At 42.6% G+C, this 18601-nt stretch overlaps 1 protein-coding gene across 2 annotated transcripts in view; it reads right to left on the bottom strand.

The window, feature by feature from the left end:
• LOC124805016 overlaps window positions 1–18601 on the bottom strand; it is a 117196-nt gene that overhangs the window by 82354 nt on the left and 16241 nt on the right. The window lies entirely within an intron of this gene.

Raw genomic sequence — 18601 nt, 5'->3', positions numbered from 1 at the left:
AAACCACTGATGAACATGCTAGGGTTAGGGCTTTACCGTGTACATGAAGGTGTCTGGCATCATTAAAATTTAGATAGGTACATATGCTTGTGGGCGCAGGGAGGAATCAACAAAGCTTTCCAAAATTACAAAGCAGGCGGCATACATACAAGTGATGTGAAGGGTTTAATGACAGAAAGCTGTGCATGCAATCATTTTGCATTTGAATAATGGTCAGCTGATTTAAAGCACAGGTAAAAACAATGACGACAACAGTAAACTTAAAGGTACCTGATGACTGTTTATTAATACAGTGATATAAGTTGAAATAATCACCCAGCATCGGTTCTGTATGATGAATGCACCAAACAAGAAAAATAAATTGGTATTTGAATTTCCTTGCATTCTGTAATGTGTCTCAGTTTCCAGTTACAACTGGTGCCTGCAGCCTGATATGTATAAAAATTTCTTTCTGTTAAATGAAAAGTACAATCACAATTAGCAACAAGCTATATCCTAGCTTGCTGTAAGTGGTAAATATGGGACACATTTTTGGCATACCTTGTGGAAACATTTTCCGTCAAGTATTCCCACATGCGGAGTGACAACCAATCGGTTTGTCTTTAATGCGCTTTACTATATTGTTCCTCGACATTCGAGAGATTACCGCCACATTAACTTCCACATCGCGTGAAACAAATGTGCACTGCTGCAATAATTTTACACTTTCACTCAGTAAAGGACACACACAAAACACACATCAGCAGAAAAAGGATTATTCACAAGACATGAAAAGTAGATCACAATGCTTACCAATCCAGGTACAGGCTTAGTGTCCTGTGAAGCATATAAAAATAATACTAATTTCAGTGTAGCATGAAAAAGCACAGTCTTACACATTAAAAAAAATCTGTCATTTTAAATTACAAGAGAACTTTACATGTACCTCACTGAAATATAAATCGAGGCTATAAACTACACTCATCTGTGCAAAATATAATGTAGCATAAAACAGTTTCAGATGTTGAATCTCAGTTATGAATGGCACTTGAGATAGATAACACAAGTATCTAGCAACAGCTGCAATGAAAATAAATAGGTAAGATTCCTCTAGGTGGTCTGTAAACAAGGTAACACAGGATGGTGCCAAGCTAGTATCTGTGGAAGTATCCGAGATTAGTTAGCGGATTTTGGCTTCAAAGGTGAAATAATTATGACTCAGAATATGGTGGGTCAAAAGGATTAGGAAGGATGTGAAGCAGAAAACGGACATTACAGTTCAAAATCCTGTTGACAATGAGGTTAAAATCAATGGAGCATACACTCAGATTGGGTAAAGGGGAGGGGATGGGGGAATCACTTTTATCTTTTTTCAAAGAAACAACACTGGTATTTATTTACCTTTAGTAATTAATAGCAACTCAACTCTAAATTTGCATGACTACCGAAAGATTTGAACCACCATAACCCTGAATGGGAGTCCAGTGTCTTACCACTGTGCCACCTTGTTCTGTCAGATGGGGTGGGTTTCATACTAGGTAGGAGCTGGGAAACATAGAGTTACATGACAACAGGACCATTACCATGGGGCTGTCTGTGCACATAGGCTTAGCACTCACAGTAAGAAAAAAGAAGTCTGGTGGTTATTGTTTATTCATTTAGCATATATGACACACTGTATTACAACACATTAACAGAGAAGAAACATGAAAAATATAAATTCCATATGCTAATATTGGTTAACAGTTACCCACTCAAGGCACATGAGTGTTAGAACAAAGAATTCCATTGGATTAGCAAGAAATGCTCTCAGCTCACATTCTTCAACAAGATGATGACTCATTGTCTAGGAACTCCAATTGCAGTTTCATGTTGGAAGTTTTCTCCATTTGTATCAATTATCTGCACAAATACAATATCCCATGCATATTCAGCTTAAACTTTTTCATATACAACAAGAGAATTCAAAACCATTGGTCATTTCTAGTGGATCTGTTAGATTGTGTAGATACGGGAGCATTTTTATTCCAAGATTCCAACTATTTGGCACTGAGGTTGAAGCTGCTACCTGCAAGCCGCTGCGCAAGATGCCAGATTGGGTTTCAGCATCATAGTTGATTTATTGCCAGCTGGGATATGTCATGACGAATGGGCAGTTCAGGAATGTTCTTAATTTTCTTGCATTCCTTTACAAGCACTTCCTGTCCGCACAGTAGGAGTGAGGCTATGTGGCTGAGTTTTGGACAGCAATGCAGTAGCAGACTTGAGTAGCCAGTAACCATCCTCATAGTTGTATTGTTTTGGAGTGAGCTCTATTCAACCAGACTGGTGCACAATACTTGGCTACAGAGTATGCCAGGTTTGATGCTGAAGTTCGTAAATGTTTGCTGAAGCTGCCCCTGTAGTGCCACTAAACTCAATAATGTTGTTGTGAGTCCTTATCTTGGAGGCAATATTAACAACACGTTGTTTGAAACCTACGATTCTGTCTAAAGTCACTCTTAGATATTTCGGATGCTTTTGGCATTCGAGCATTGTGTCATTAAAAGAAAATTTCAGATGGCAATTTGCATCTGAGATATCTAGGTGAACCAACTAGCTTGGGTCTTGTAGGTGAACCAACTAGCTTGGGTCTTGTCAAGATTTAGTATAAGCCTCAATTTCTTAAAGTACTCATTTTAAGTCGATAAATCTTCTGCTAAATTGTCTCAGTGACTTCATAGTTTTTATGTTGGATAGATAAAGCTAGGTCAACAACATACTCAAATTTCCTTGCAGCAGTGTTCAGCAGGTTTGAGGTATAAAGACTTGAGTAAAGTGGTAGCCAGAACACACCGTTGTGGTATCCCATTGTTCAGCTTTCCCTGTATGCTTGTATTGTTGCACTGTACAACACTACAGTGTCTAGTATTTCATCCATCCTCAGCAACTGTAGTTGTATATATCAAAAAAATCAGTGACCAGTTACACAAAAAAAATTTAATTTCTTACCCAGTTTCGTGCACTTAGTGGCCTTCTTCAGACGATTTTACCTAGTCTTCTATCTTGGATGTAGAAAGGGAGACAGAAGTCAGCTGGCAGGAAGTGATGGTCAAAGAATGCAGAGAATACTAGGAACTCCTCCAATAAACTTTTTTCACAGTACATTGATAACACTGGCATTTAAGTAACTTTCTACAGCGAACTTTCCAATGAAACACTTCGAAGTCATAAACAAAATTACAAAATGGAACAATGGGTATGAATTACCAATTTTCATGGAAATCACAAATTTTGAGAAACATTTTGATTCAGTATCAAGTAAATTTGTACTAACAGCCTGTAACAGTTCAGTTATATTTTAGCAACATATTTTCTTCCCAAAAGTAATCCAATACAGCACAATACTGTTGAATGTTACAGAAATGGAAGCCTTTGAGTCTTTTATGCAGCAGATACAGAGATAATGGGGACAGTGTCTCTAATGTCTGATTCACGAAAGATGCGATCCACACAGGTCGGGGCAGAGGCGAGAGTTGCAGTGATGCCGGTTCCAAGCAACAGTTGCATTACATGAACAGTGGGGCTTTGTGCTTGAAGAAAGCATGTATCCTGCTAATTATGTATTTCACTTGCTTACGCAGAATTCGTAGCTTAATGCCATTACCAACTCAGAACAAACTGAATAATGGTTGGGGTCGTTGTGGGGGAAGAGACCAGACAGCCAGGTAATCAGTCTCATCCGATTAGGGAAGGACAGGGAAGGAAGACGGCCATGCCCTCTCAAAGGAACCATCCCAGCATTTGCCTGGAGAGATTTAGGGAAATCACGGAAAACCTAAATCAGGATGGTCGGACACGGGATTGAACCGTCGTCCTCGCGAATGCGAGTCCAGTGTGCTAACTGAATAATAATTCACCAAATAACTTGTTACAATCACACTTAATGTTCACACTGACTACGACATTCACAGCACAGAAAACACCAATGAATGTTTCTTTGGCTGCCAGAGACTGTGTGACATCAAGTGTACAGAACAAGCCTAAACTCTGCTGCCTACATTTGCGACTAACTATAATATCGAGATTGGTACACTCGGCCAAGAGACTTTTCTTTTATTATGTAAATTCTTATACTGCTACATTTACAGTATTACAAAATAAAATGATGATAATTTATTTTAGACAAAGATAGTAATTTTTTGTACTAATGTGAACCATGCAAGTATCTAAATTATTAATATAACAAAGCAGGGTAAAGGATAGCAAACAAGAACATTTCTTTGTGGGGGTAGCAAAATGATGAGAGAGAGACATAAAAGTGGGTCCTTTGTGACAGAGGTATGCACAATGTTGTCAGAGGCAAGAGCCTGCTGCTGCTGTGAGTGTGTGACACACAGGGCAGCAGTAGCAGCTAGCAGGGGATCTTCAGAGCAGTCAGGTGAAGAAAGATAAGGCACCGGGTCCCACTTGATGCTGCCATCACAGGTGACATCTACTGCTGTTTTGAAGACTCCATCCAGAATTACTGGCTAATTCAGCTCATAACACCTAAGCAGCAAGGATTAGATGAGTAATAGTTTCAAAAGTAAAGATGTCTGCCGTTTGTTGAGCCACGTAAGGAAAAGGACCACAACATTTAGTACAACAAACCTTGTAGCTTCACAGCCTTGCTGGAAGGACATTTTATTAATAGATCTTAATACTGAAGTGATGGTTTGGAATTTCATTTACAGAAGTTACCATGCCTGCTGAGTGAGAATACATCATTCATAAAAGATATCTGAACCTGTGAGTTATCTCCCTCGTAAATTACTGAGTCTGCCCCACTGTGAAGTTTCTTCTAGAAAATTGAGGGAGCAGCGATATCAGAGCTGGTAGGGAGCTGCCTGGCATCATCTCGCCAAACTCAGCAATATTAAGACATTGTAGGTCTCACAACATAGAACTGTGACTACCTTGATTTGAAACAATAAACTTAACTGCCTGAATTACTTTTTTTCTTGCTTACCTCTGTTGTAACTTGTTGCTGGAATACAAACACAATTACTATTTTTCTCTCATTAACATACTACTAGCAAAGTTATACCAACAAAAATAATCAATTTTTGAGAATATAATATAAATGTATGGATAAAAAAAGTCTACTCACCCAGCTGGAGCAGGAGAAAATACGTATAAAAGTTAAGGAAATGTGCAAGCTATCCAAGCCAGTGGCTCCTCCGGCAGAAGGGCTGAAGGGGACGGAAGAGGGATGAGGGACGAGGACTGGCAAGGTTTCAGAGATGGGAAGAGTTACGGAAAAGTTGCCCACAATCTCGGGTCAGGGCAGACTTACTGGATAGGATTAGAAGGAAAGACTGATTGTTGGGGACTGTACAAGACGAGATTCAACAACCTGAGGACCCAAAAGGTGGAAGATTGGGTAAAGAGTAAGACAGAGATTTCTGATATAACATCTTGCAAGCATTAATAAGAGCAGAAAGCTAAGTGCATTACACGTGGCAGACAGGTGAGGTGAGGTGGGAAAGGGGGATGCACGGAAAAATAGACACATCATAAAAATAAGAGACATGGAAAAGTGAAAGGGGCAATGAAAGGAATAGTTGCTGAAAAGAAATACCGAGACCAAAGAAAGTAAAGAATTCAATGTAAATTAAGGCCAGGCACATGGCGAGAACTAAGGACATATTGTAACGCCAGCTCCAACCTGCGTAGAGCTGAGAAACTGGTGTCAGGGGGGAGAATCCAAATGAAAAGTGTAGTGAAACATACGCCAAAATCACAACTGTCATGTTGTATAGCATGCTCTGCAACAGGATATTGTTACTGCAAGTAGACACCCCTCTCTCTATGCCCATTCATCCTAATTGATAACTTGGTGGTAGTCACACAACCATAGGAATACCAGGGCCGTGGGATATCCTTATCAGATTCTACTTGGAATTTGCTCTCCATACAAAAAACTGTGCTTTTAGTTATTCACAAAAATACCATTGACATCCATCTATTGCAGAATCTTTGAGTGTGTTCCGAGCTATAATGTAATGAGATGTTTTCACTGAACTTTGGTCCACAGCTACGACAAATGGATTAAACGAGTGCTTCCTGCCTGCAACTGTCACGTTTACTTTATTTAAAAACTACAGAGGCTTTCATGGCCACTTGTTGACATATTGCCTTTTGGTTTCTGTCTCAAGTTATTCGGACGATGTTTGTTTGACAATTTTTCTGATGTTTCATCAGTGCTAGTGGCTGGCATTTTCAAAGTTTCCCTCCTCCTTTCCTCGTGGTGGACTGGAGTCTAGTCCACAGCCGGAGATCATATACAGCCTGAGGCTATCAAGCTAAATTACTACTATTTCTTGGCTCTACAGCCCTTGAAGGGCCTTGGCCTGCATCACAATACCCTGCCATTCTATCCGGTCCATGGCTTTCCGTCTCCATCCTCTGACACCCAGCTTTTTCATGTCTTCTTCAATTCCATCCAGCCACCTCTTTCTGGGACATCCCTACCGTCTTCTGACTCCTGCCTTGCCATCAAAAATCTTCTTACATGTTCTATCTTCTGACCACCTGTCCTGCCCATCGCAGACTTCTTATTTTAGGGTAGAGACAATGTCAGGTTCTTCAAATAGTTGTTCTAATTCTGCATTCGTACAGATGTGCCAATCTCCTTGATCGTATATTGGGCTGTATATTTTACACAGAACCTTTCTCTCCCAAATGCTAAAGATCCTTTCCTCATTTGCTGTCATGGCACCATAAATAACAACTTGTCTTATAATTGTTTTGTAAATGAGGATTTTAGATTTTCATGATAGAAGTGAGCTCCTAAGCACTGGTAGAGTGACAAAGTAACATCTGTTGCCTGCTGGTATTCTAGCTTTCACCTTGCTGCTGATGTCATTCGTCTCTCTGATAGTTGATCCCATGTACTTGAAGTCTCTCATCCTTTCAAACTCCTTGTCAGCAATCCTGAGACTTGGTAGGTTTTGCTGGTTGGTCATTGCCAAATATTTGGTCTTTTCAACATTGACTGCCAGGACAAGTTCTCTTGCACCTCTCTCTAGTTGTTGATAGACAGCACAGCAGTGTTTCATGTGAGTAATGCCACATCATCTGCGTACGGTAGGTACTGCAGTGAATGATTAAAAATAATTCCTCCTCTAGTTATCTCTATCTGACTTATGACTTTTTTTAGGCAGAGGTTGAATAGTAGCGAGGAGATACTGTCACCCTGTCTCAGTCCATTCTTCACTTCCATTTCTCTGGAGGTTTCGTCCTGTATTTTTACTTTACAGTGGGTTTCACTGAGGATCATCATAGTAAGTTTAACAAGCTTCTTAGGTATTCCTGCCTCTTCCATCACATTCCGCAATGTCACTCTTGAGATGCTATCATAGGCTTGTTTAAAATCAATATAAAGCTGATGTATGATTATTTGATGTTTATAACATTTTTCAAGTAGTATGCATAATGTAAATATTTGGTCAGTAGTTGACCTATTTCTTGTAAGGCCACTCCGATAGTCACCAATTCTCTCTTCCACACAGGGAGTAAGCCTCCTAGTTAGGATCTTGGAGAACACTTTACATGTAGTATTTAGCAGGGATATTCCTAGGTAATTCTGGCAGTTTATTTTAGCTCCTTTTTTATGTATGGGGCACATAATAGCCGTTTTCCACTCCATTGATATGCTCTCCTCCTGCTAAATGGATCTCGTATTTCCATATTGCAGCAAACAACCACTGTAGGTAGAAAGTGAAGAAAGACAGTAAAAATTAAAAGGGAAAAGCCTTCAAACATTGGGGAGACAGGTACATAATTATAATCTCCGGCTGCAGTCTAGACTCCAGTCTGCCATCAACAACGGAGAGTGAAACTTTGAAAACGCCAGCCACTCATGGCTGAAGAACTAGGGACAGAAGCACACAGGCAATATGTTTCCTTCATTTGTTGTAATACTGAACAATTTCAGGCTAAGGACATTGTCAACTATCACATGACATTCTGAAAGCCATGGGTCTAGCCAATTAGATTCAGTATTTATTCAACTGCAAAAAGCATTCAACTCAATACCACATAAAGACTTATTAACAAAATTACGATAAAGTGACTGGATCACAGAGAATGCAATATGTCATCTCGGATGGACAGTCAACAACAGATGCAGAAGTAAACTCAAGCATGTTCCAGGGAAGAGTGGTGCTGTTCATGTTCTTTATTAACATAACACCAACTGCAGACTTTTTGCAGGTGGTTCAGTTATCTATAATAAGGTACTGTATGAAAATTGTGCACAAATATTCGGTCTGATTTTGACAAGATTTCAAAGTGGAACAAAAATTAGAAACTTGTCATCAGTGTTCAGAAAGGTAAAATTTTGCTCTTCACAAAATGCAAAAACATAGTACCCTATGACTGCTATATCTATGATTCATAACTGTAATCAGTCAACTTACACAAATACCTGGGAGTAAAAATTTGAAGGGATATTAAATGGAATGATCACATATGCTCTTAAGCTCAGTCATAGGTAAAGCAAGTGGTAAGCTTCAGTTCATGGGTAGGATACTGGTAAAATCTAATGAGTCTACAAAGAAGATTGGTTACAAAACATTTGTGTGACCAATCCTAGAATGTTGCTCCAGTATGTGGCACCCACACCAAATAGGACTAATGGGGATTTGTAATGTATACCAAGAAGGGTAGCTTGAATGGTTGCAGGTTTGTTTGACCCACAAAAGAATTTCACCTAGATGCTGGAAAATCAACCTGTGGCAACACAAGACACCGAAGACAGTTGCCAAACATTGATGGAGGCAGCCAGTTCGATGAAAGTATGTGATATAATTATTTGTGTTATAGCAGTATTAATTATTTCACATAGCCACAGTCTCTACACTTAACTATTTTTCTCTCTCTCTCTCTTTCTCTCTCTCTCTCTCTCTCTCTCTCTCTCTCTCACACACACACACACACACACACACACACACACACACCTAAAACCTAAAAGTCAAACACCAAAAGTAATGTCATTACAGAACTTAACATTATTTGAAACTTCCTGGCAGATTAAAACTGTGTGCCGGACCGAGACTCGAACTCGGGACCTTTGCCTTTCGCGGGCAAGTGCTCTTACGAGTCTTTGTGCACTTTGTTTTATTTTCTAATGTACACTCAGGTGAGAAAAGTCATGGGATAACTCCTAATAAAATGTCAGGCCCTGTTTTGTCTGGTGTAATGCAGCAACTTGACGTTTCATTGACTCAACAAGCCCCCTGCAGAAATATTGAGCCATACTGCATATATAGCCATCCATAAGTGTGAAAGTGTTGGCGGTGCAGGAGTCTGTGCATGAACTGACCTCTTGATTATGTCCCATAAACTTTCGATGGGATACCTGTCAGGTGATTTGGGTGACCAAATCATTCGCTAGAACTGTCAAGAATATTCTTCAAACTATTGTGAACAGTTGTGGCTCGGTGACATGGCACATTGTCATTCATAAAAATTCCATTGTTGTTTGGGAAAATGAAGTCCATGATTGGCTATAAATGGTCTCGAAGTACCTGAACGAAAAGATTTACTGTCAGTGGCTCGTTCGGTTGGTCCAGAGGACCAAGTCCATTCCGTGTGAACACAGCCCAAACTATTATGGAGACACAGTGCCTTGTTGACAACTTGAGTCCACAGCTTTGTGGGGTCTGTACTTCACTCAAACCTTACTATCAGCTATGCCCAACTGAAATTGGAACTCATCTGACCATGTCACAGTTTTCCAGTTGTCTTGGAGTCTAACCAATATGGTCACAAGCCCAGGAGAGATGTTGCAGGCAATGTCGTGCTGTTAGCATAGGCCCTTGTGCTGCTGGTGTAAGCTATCGCCAGCACACCAGTTGGCAGAGATGTAGCATGAAGATCGATAGTAGGCACTGGATCAGGTGTGCCTATCAGGAGAAAGGCCACAGGCACACTCGCAAGCAAAAAGCCACCAATCCCCTCTCGCCCACAAAGATTTAGATTGTCGCCATTGACTGGAGGGTCTCAGTCACTGATGGACTAACTCACAGCCCCCAGCTCAGTCTCTCAGTCACTAGTTCAGTCACTCACTACCTCAGTCACTCTCACTGACTCATTCTAGGTTGGTGTTGTCACTCATCCAGCAGAGCAGGCTTAGGCTATAACAGTACATAGTGTAAGATTATAGCAAGACTTCCAACAGTGTCTGCAAGAGGACTATTGCTGAAGAGCTTGTACCAGAACACATACACTCTATTGACGATAAGTAGCCTTTCATGTAAATAAAGAACCCTGTTAATCCACGTGTGCATTTGTGTAGCAGAAAGAGGATACCGGCAACCAAACAACATCCTCTCAGTTCCTCCCTACAGTACAAGACTCTACAGTGGCGACGAGGATACTCCAGTGGCAACAAGGATAATTCAATGGCGATCGAAGATAATCAACTTAGCCAAAAGATTTTGCTTGTTTCTCTTCTGTTTTAGCTTTTAGGAGTGATTGTGTTCAAGTGTTTGCTAATTTGTTGTTCCGTTCTTGCATGTATTTCCATGAGGGGAACCACGGAATTAATCAAATTTCACTTCTCAGAGGCTCTGGTTGCTCTTTGTTATAACGTCTTTGAGTAAACCATGAATTCCCTGCCACCTCCAACCCCTGCCCCCAAATTTCAGCTGCAGATGACCAATGTGATGGATCTAAAACAAGCTTTTCAGTTTCAGAACCAACAAATTGCTACCTTACTGACGACGGTACAACTCCTGGCTGCACAAGCTGTGTCGGCCACACAACTGACCAACCAACGAGCCCCACAAGTGCCGCTGACCAGCATAACAACATTCCGGCAATTTAACAACATGGAAGAGGAATGGCTCGAATACCTGACACTGTTCCAAACACACTGTGAAGTTCATTGTGTTCTAGGTACTGTATAGTTACAATCCTTCTTTTCAATTGTGGGGTCCCCAGTGTTCACAGGTTAATGCAAGAACTATTCCCAACTGCGTCTCCTGCTGAACTCAGTTTGACCATCTAATTGCTGCAGTAACTACATATTTTGACTGGCAAGTTCAAGTAGCTGCAATTAGATATCAGTTCTTCTGCTTGCAGAAAAAGCTGGAACGGACATACCGCCAGTGGTACACAGAACTAACAGGCATGACTAGGAAGTGTAAATTTAAATGTATCTGTCGCAACTTTTACAGTGATCTCATGATACATGATGTCCAAGACAGTAGAATACGTGAACAGATCTTAAAGTTCTCTGATCCATCACTTCCCCAAGTATTGCTAATCTTAGAGCAATATAATTTGGGTGCAATAATGGCCGATAAGTTTGACTAGGCCCCAATTTGTCGGGTTGAATTACCCCTTGCTCATAACTGCCCCAAGCAGCCTCAATAACAAGGGCGTACACAGCCAAGCGGACAGCCACATAGACAGGTAAACAGGCCTGTGAATTTAGTGAAGTCTTGCCCTAGATGTTTTGCTCGCCATCAAAGACAAGATTGCCCCTCACATAACACAACGTGTTACATGTGTGGAAGAAAAGGTCATGTCCAAGTAGTTTGTTTGTAACAGCACATAAACACCAATTTTGCCTGCTCCCACAATAAACATGCTCACGTACATGTAGTGAACACTGTGTTTTCAAAACCTACAACAGGTTCTGACAAAGGTAAAGTTGAAGTTGTGCCTCCCTGTCGCCCCAGTGCTGTGCAATGAGGTTCTAACAAACTATTTGTCTCAATATGAATTGCTGGCCATTGTGTGAACTTTCAGTTAGACACAGTGCCTCAATAACCTTGCTTAATCGTGCCACGTATGAACAGGTAGGCTCACCTAGCCTTTCTAAATCTGGCAAGCACCTCACTGCTTACAACAGATAGGAAATTCCAGTGCTTGGAGAGTGTAGTTTGCCTGCCACTTACAAATCCTACACTAGGGCAGTGGATTTTACTGTGCTGAAATCAAGAGACAGTGAAAACATTTTCAGTTTAGATGCCTCCGCTTTGTTTGGCTTTCGCATCCAAGACAACATACTTTCAGTAGCGTCTTTTGCACCAAAAGAAAGTGTCGCCAGCTTGCTTAAAGAATTTCCTGAACTATTTTCAGAAGGAGTGGGAAAAGCTAATAACTTTGTAGCCTATGTTACATTAAAAGACAATGCACAGCCGAAATTTTTCTGGGCTCACTCCATTCCAACTGCTTTAAAAGGCAAAGGAGCCAATGAATTGAAAGAATTTCAAACTTGTCATGTGATAAACAGTCAGGGTGTGTACCCCCTCCAATCTCATTTGTGTGCAATCCGTGATCTGCCTGTTCCTCACAATGTGTCTGAACTGCAGTCAGTACTAGGCAAGATGACGTACTATATTTGGTTCATACCAAATGCTGCTCAAATTGCGGCTGCACTGCATCGCTTGTGTTGGAAAAATGTGCATTTTGTGTGGACTAAAGAGTGTCAAGACACACTCCTGAAACTCAAAAATGCCTTGCTCAGTGGAAGATGTTTAGTACATTTTGATCCTGTCAAGCTGGTAGTTTTGCAAGTTGACACTTCTTCCTATGGAATCGACACTGTGCTTTCACACAGAATTGGTGCATACGACAGATCCATTGCTTTTGCCTCAAAGTTGCAATTATTCACAAACTGAAAAAGCAGCTCTCACTATTGTGTATGGCATGATCAAATTCCATCACTATTTGTTTGGTCGCAAGTTCTATTTAGTGACAGATCACAAACCTTTGCAGTCTTCGTTTCATCCGTCAAAGCCAGTTCCTGCACGCACAGCTCAGAAATTGCAATGTTGGGCTCTGTTGCTTTTGCACAATCAGTATGAAATTACGTACAGACCTAAGACAAAGCATGGCAATGCAGACAACCTATCTTGCCTTCCAATTGGCCCAGACTCCGATTTTGATGCATCTGCCACATCTCGTTGCCATATCTATGCGCAGGACTCTGAACTGCTGGAGTATTTTCCCTTGCACTACAGGAAAATTGCACAGTCCACAGAAGCAGACCCAGATCTCAAGATTTTGTTGCATTACATTCACACATCTCGGCCTCGTTCATTGAACAGTGTTCAGAACTCAATTGTGCGCCGATATTTTGCATGTGGGCATAACCTTTCAGTTCAAAAGGATGTGATTCTAGTACAAAATGACATTGGATAATCGTGTGTGCTTATTCCCAAAGTGTTGCAAAAGGATGTGTTACGATTGCTCTACTAAGGACATTGGGGAATTGTTCGCACTAAACAGTTAGTGCAACAGCACTGTACTTTGCACGGCTTCGACACCCACATTGAACAGATGACGGCACAGTGTCACACATGCACGGAAAAACAATCCCCTCCACCACTGACATTCTCAGCTTGGCCTATGACTCAATCCCTGCAGCAAAGAGTGCACACTGACTTTGCAGGACCAATTTGGAACACTCGTTGGCTCATAATGGTAGACTCTTTTAGCAAGTTCCCATTTGCGGTGCCTATGGCTTCTACACATCATGTAGCACCATTGAAGCGTTGACCTCCATATTTTGCACTGAAGGTTTGCCCAAAGTACTTGTGTCGGACAACAGACCACAGTTCATTTAATGTAATTTTGAACAGTTTTGTGAAGGAAATGGCATTTGTCACCTAACAAGTGCTTCATTTTACCCCAGTCCAACGGAGAAGCAGAACACTTTGTTTGCACTTTTAAGCACCAGATGGCCACGCTTCGCACCACCCACACCTTGGAACAGGCACTGTAATTCTTCCTCACCTCCTATCGCTCCCACCCATGAGACGGACCATCTCTGGCGGAATTTCTGCATGGCCGCTACCATCAAATGCTGCTACACCCACCGCAGCATCCAGTGCCGCCAGTGGTCCACAAGTATCGCTTTGTGCCATGTGAGCTTGTTCTTATCAGGGTTTATGGCAACCATGGTGTTGAGAAAGAGGCATGAACCAGGAACTCATTGGTTCTTCTATGCACTTGATTGAGGTCCCGATGGTTTGCAGTGCTGCCAGCAGAACCAAATTTGTGCATGTCGTTTGCCCCACAATTCTGCTGCTTTTCTTCCCTCAGATCTACAGCCTCATGGGACCAGGCAACCTTCGCAGCTGCCCCTGGTGCCACCAGGGCACATCAGGAGGAGCGGATGGTCGGTGTGTCCTCGCCTTAACCGCCTCTGCTCGACAACCTGATGAGCCTGGACCCTCCATCGCTGTTGCCGTCATCGCCCCAGGACACACCCTCAGGCCTGGACATGTGCCCTGGCAGCAGTTTTCTGGAGGATGTTCCTGTTGTCTCGTAAGCCAGATAGCAGGGTATGGTCGGGAGTACACCGTCCTCCACAGTTATGGCTCCTGGCTCATCTGTAAGTCCAGCGTACTGCCTCCATTCCCATTGTCGTTCGCAGCCTCTCTACACGACAACGGTGTGGCGGAACGAGGGGGGCGGGGGGCAATGTGCTGGCATAGACTGTCACCAGCAAATCGGTCGGCAAAGACCTAGTGCGAAGATCAATAGTAGGCACCTATCAGGAGAGAGGCGAAAGAGACACTCTCAAGCAACATGCCACAACGCCCTCTCAACCCCAAGAATTTAGATCGCCGCCGCTGACCAGAGGGTCTCAGTCACTGACGAACTAACTCACGGTCCCTAGCTCAGTCTCTCAGTCACTAGCTCAGTCACGCACTATCTCAGTCGCTCTCTCTGACTCATTCTAGTTTGTCATCTGTCACTCATACAGCAGAGCGAGCTTAGGCTATGACCGTACATAGCGTCACATTATAGCAAGATTTCCAATAGTGTCTGCAAGAGGACCACTGCTGAAGGGCTTGTACAACATATGGACTCTATGGAAGATAAGTAGCTAGCTTCCTGTTCATGTAAATAAAGAACCCTGTTAATCCATGTTTGCATTTGCATTGTAGAAAGAGGATGCCAGCTACCAAACAACACCCTCTCATTTGCTCCCTATGGTACAAGACTGTACAATCCATTTGACTGTGAATGGCATGACAGTAACAGGTCCACAGGCACTGCACAGGGGAAGCAGAGACCAGAGACTCATGGTATTACACCTGTCTCCTTACCCAAAAGGTTCAACTTGCTGTCTTCCACTTAAAATAAACCCAAGCCAATGAGTCACACTTCACTCGTTTACAAACCTGCAGTGTCCTGTGTCAAGGAGAGCACCAAACAGTAGGAATCTTCAATATATTGATACTTTAAATTCACAGAAAATAATGGTAAACCTTAAGTACATGGCCACAACACATGAAAAAATTACATTGTGCCCCCTTTCTGTATGGCTGACAGCTCGTTCAATATGATGAAGAGCTATTCCAGTACCTAGTGAATGAAAAAGATGCAACCAACTGCAGACTGTGTCGCATGCTGGAACATATGATGCCTGTCATCCAGACTCCAAGATCATACTATGATCATCCCATCAACTGGCAGAGAGGTTTGACAAGACCAGCCTTGCCCATGGAGATTCAATCAAGTTCACAATCTACAGTGTTATTCCCAGAAATAATAGGTGCCCTCTGGTTCTGAGTAGAGTATAAGGCCTGAACCAGAGCGTTTGAAGTTTCTATGACAAGCTAAGCTGTGACTACTGGATGTGCACGATACGGCTGAGAATCGTAAGGTCCCTGTAAATATGTGAGAGGGGTACCACACATCAAAGGCTGCTACGCAGATGGCTGTCTGTGTGTGGAGTGCATACAAGAGTTTCTTACCTTAGATAACACCCTCTCTCTTCCAGATAATGACAGCTTAAGGATAACCTGAAGCACTAAAAATTTCAGTAAGATTCAAAGAAGCAGTCCCCAGATAAAATGATTACAATTCTAGTGACCACAGCCAAAGCATTTGCAACAAAGTACTAGAGTTGCCATCAATCCTACAAAGCTGTGGAGCTCACATACTACTAGTTACAAAAAGCTAGCTAATAATCGAAATTGGCAGCAGAGAGATGTTTTGTGGCAAATCTAAGAGTATATCTGAACTCTCAACTCAAACTGAAGTTGCATACAGTGTGTGTGTGTGTGTGTGTGTGGGTGTGTGTGTGTGTGTGTGTGTGTGTGTGTGTGTGTGTGAAACAAAGTTGGACATAAACTTACTTAGTTAGAATGAACGTATCATAATGTCAACATTGGAGGAGACTTATCATCTAACAACAAACTGGGAAAATTACAGGTTTGTTAGTGTTGAGAATGAAAAGACTTCCTGTAAGACATTACTAAATACCTTCTCCGAGAACTACAAATTGCTCAGAAAGCCACTCATGACAGAAATATATTAGACTTAATGGATAAAAATAGAACCGACCTCATGTCCATATCAAAACTGGAATCAGTGCCCATGAAGCAATTGGAGCAACAATGCGTGCTAATGCACATAGAGTTGCTGAACAAGTAGAATGATTTACATATTTATATCTAAAAAGAAAGATGATGAAACTTACCAAACAAAAGCGCTGGCAGGTCGATAGACACACAAACAAACACAAACATACACACAAAATTCTAGCTTTCGCAACCAATGGTTGCCTCGTCAGGAAAGAGGGAAGGAGAAGGAAAGACAAAAGGATATGGGTTTTAAGGGAGAGAGTAAGGAGTCATTCCAATCCCGGGAGCGGAAAGACTTACCTTAGGGGGAAAAAAGGACAGGTATACACTCGCACACACACACATATCCATCCACACATACACAGACACAAGCAGACATTTGTAAAGGCAAAGAGTTTGGGCAGAGATGTCAGTCGGGGCGGATGTACAGAGGCAAAGATGAAGTTGAAAGACAGGTGAGGTATGAGCGGCGGCAAATTGAAATTAGAAATTAGCGGAGATTGAGGCCTGGCGGATAGCGAGAAGAAAGGATATGCTGAAGGGCAAGTTCCCATCTCCGGAGTTCTGACAGGTTGGTGTTAGTGGGAAGTATCCAGATAACCCGGACGGTGTAACACTGTGCCAAGATGTGCACAACTTCTTCACTTTTGAAGGCCGGACATACCAACAATTAAAGGGAACAGCCATGGGTACCAGGATGGCCCCCTCGTATGCCAACCTATTCATGGGTCGCTTAGAGGAAGCCTTCCTGGTTACCCAGGCCTGCCAACCCGAAGTTTGGTACAGATTTATTGATGACATTTTCGTGATCTGGACTCACAGTGAAGAAGAACTCCAGAATTTCCTCTCCAACCTCAACTCCTTTGGTTCCATCAGATTCACCTGGTCCTACTCCAAATCCCATGCCACTTTCCTTGACGTTGACCTCCACCTGTCCAATGGCCAGCTTCACACGTCCGTCCACATTAAACCCACCAACAAGCAACAGTACCTCCATTATGACAGCTGCCACCCATTCCACATCAAACGGTCCCTTCCCTACAGCCTAGGTCTTCGTGGCAAACGAATCTGCTCCAGTCCGGAATCCTTGAACCATTACACCAACAACCTGAAAACAGCTTTAGCATCCCGTAACTACCCTCCCGACCTGGTACAGAAGCAAATAACCAGAGCCACATCCTCATCTCCTCAAACCCGGAACATTCCACAGAAGAACCCCAAAAGTGCCCCACTTGTGACAGGATACTTTCCGGGACTGGATCAGATTCTGAATGTGGCTCTCCAGCAGGGATACGACTTCCTCAAATCCTGCCCTGAAATGAGATCCATCCTTCATGAAATCCTCCCCACTCCACCAAGAGTGTCTTTCCGCCGTCCACCTAACCTTCGCAACCTCTTAGTTCATCCCTATGAAATCCCCAAACCACCTTCCCTACCCTCTGGCTCCTACCCCTGTAACCGCCCCCGGTGTAAAACCTGTCCCATGCACCCTCCCACCACCACCTATTCCAGTCCTGTAACCCGGAAGGTGTACACGATCAAAGGCAGAGCCACGTGTGAAAGCACCCACGTGATTTACCAACTGACCTGCCTACACTGTGAAGCGTTCTATGTGGGAATGACCAGCAACAAACTGTCCATTCGCATGAATGGACACAGGCAGACAGTGTTTGTTGGTAATGAGGATCACCCTGTGGCTAAACATGCCTTGGTGCACGGCCAGCACATCTTGGCACAGTGTTACACCGTCCGGGTTATCTGGATACTTCCCACTAACACCAACCTGTCAGAACTCCGGAGATGGGAACTTGCCCTTCAGCATATCCTTTCTTCTCGCTATCCGCCAGGCCTCAATCTCCGCTAATTTCTAATTTCAATTTGCCGCCGCTCATACCTCGCCTGTCTTTCAACTTCATCTTTGCCTCTGTACATCCGCCCCGACTGACATCTCTGCCCAAACTCTTTGCCTTTACAAATGTCTGCTTGTGTCTGTGTATGTGTGGATGGATATGTGTGTGTGTGCGAGTGTATACCTGTCCTTTTTTCCCCCTAAGGTAAGTCTTTCCGCTCCCGGGATTGGAATGACTCCTTACCCTCTCCCTTAAAACCCATATCCTTTTGTCTTTCCTTCTCCTTCCCTCTTTCCTGACGAGGCAACCATTGGTTGCGAAAGCTAGAATTTTGTGTGTATGTTTGTGTTTGTTTGTGTGTCTATCGACCTGCCAGCGCTTTTGTTTGGTAAGTTTCATCATCTTTCTTTT

Source organism: Schistocerca piceifrons, chromosome 7 (assembly GCF_021461385.2).
Source record: "Schistocerca piceifrons isolate TAMUIC-IGC-003096 chromosome 7, iqSchPice1.1, whole genome shotgun sequence".
Lineage (NCBI taxonomy): Eukaryota > Metazoa > Arthropoda > Insecta > Orthoptera > Acrididae > Schistocerca > Schistocerca piceifrons.
The sequence above is the reverse complement of the archived record's forward strand: the minus strand, read 5'-3'. Positions and strand labels throughout refer to the sequence as shown.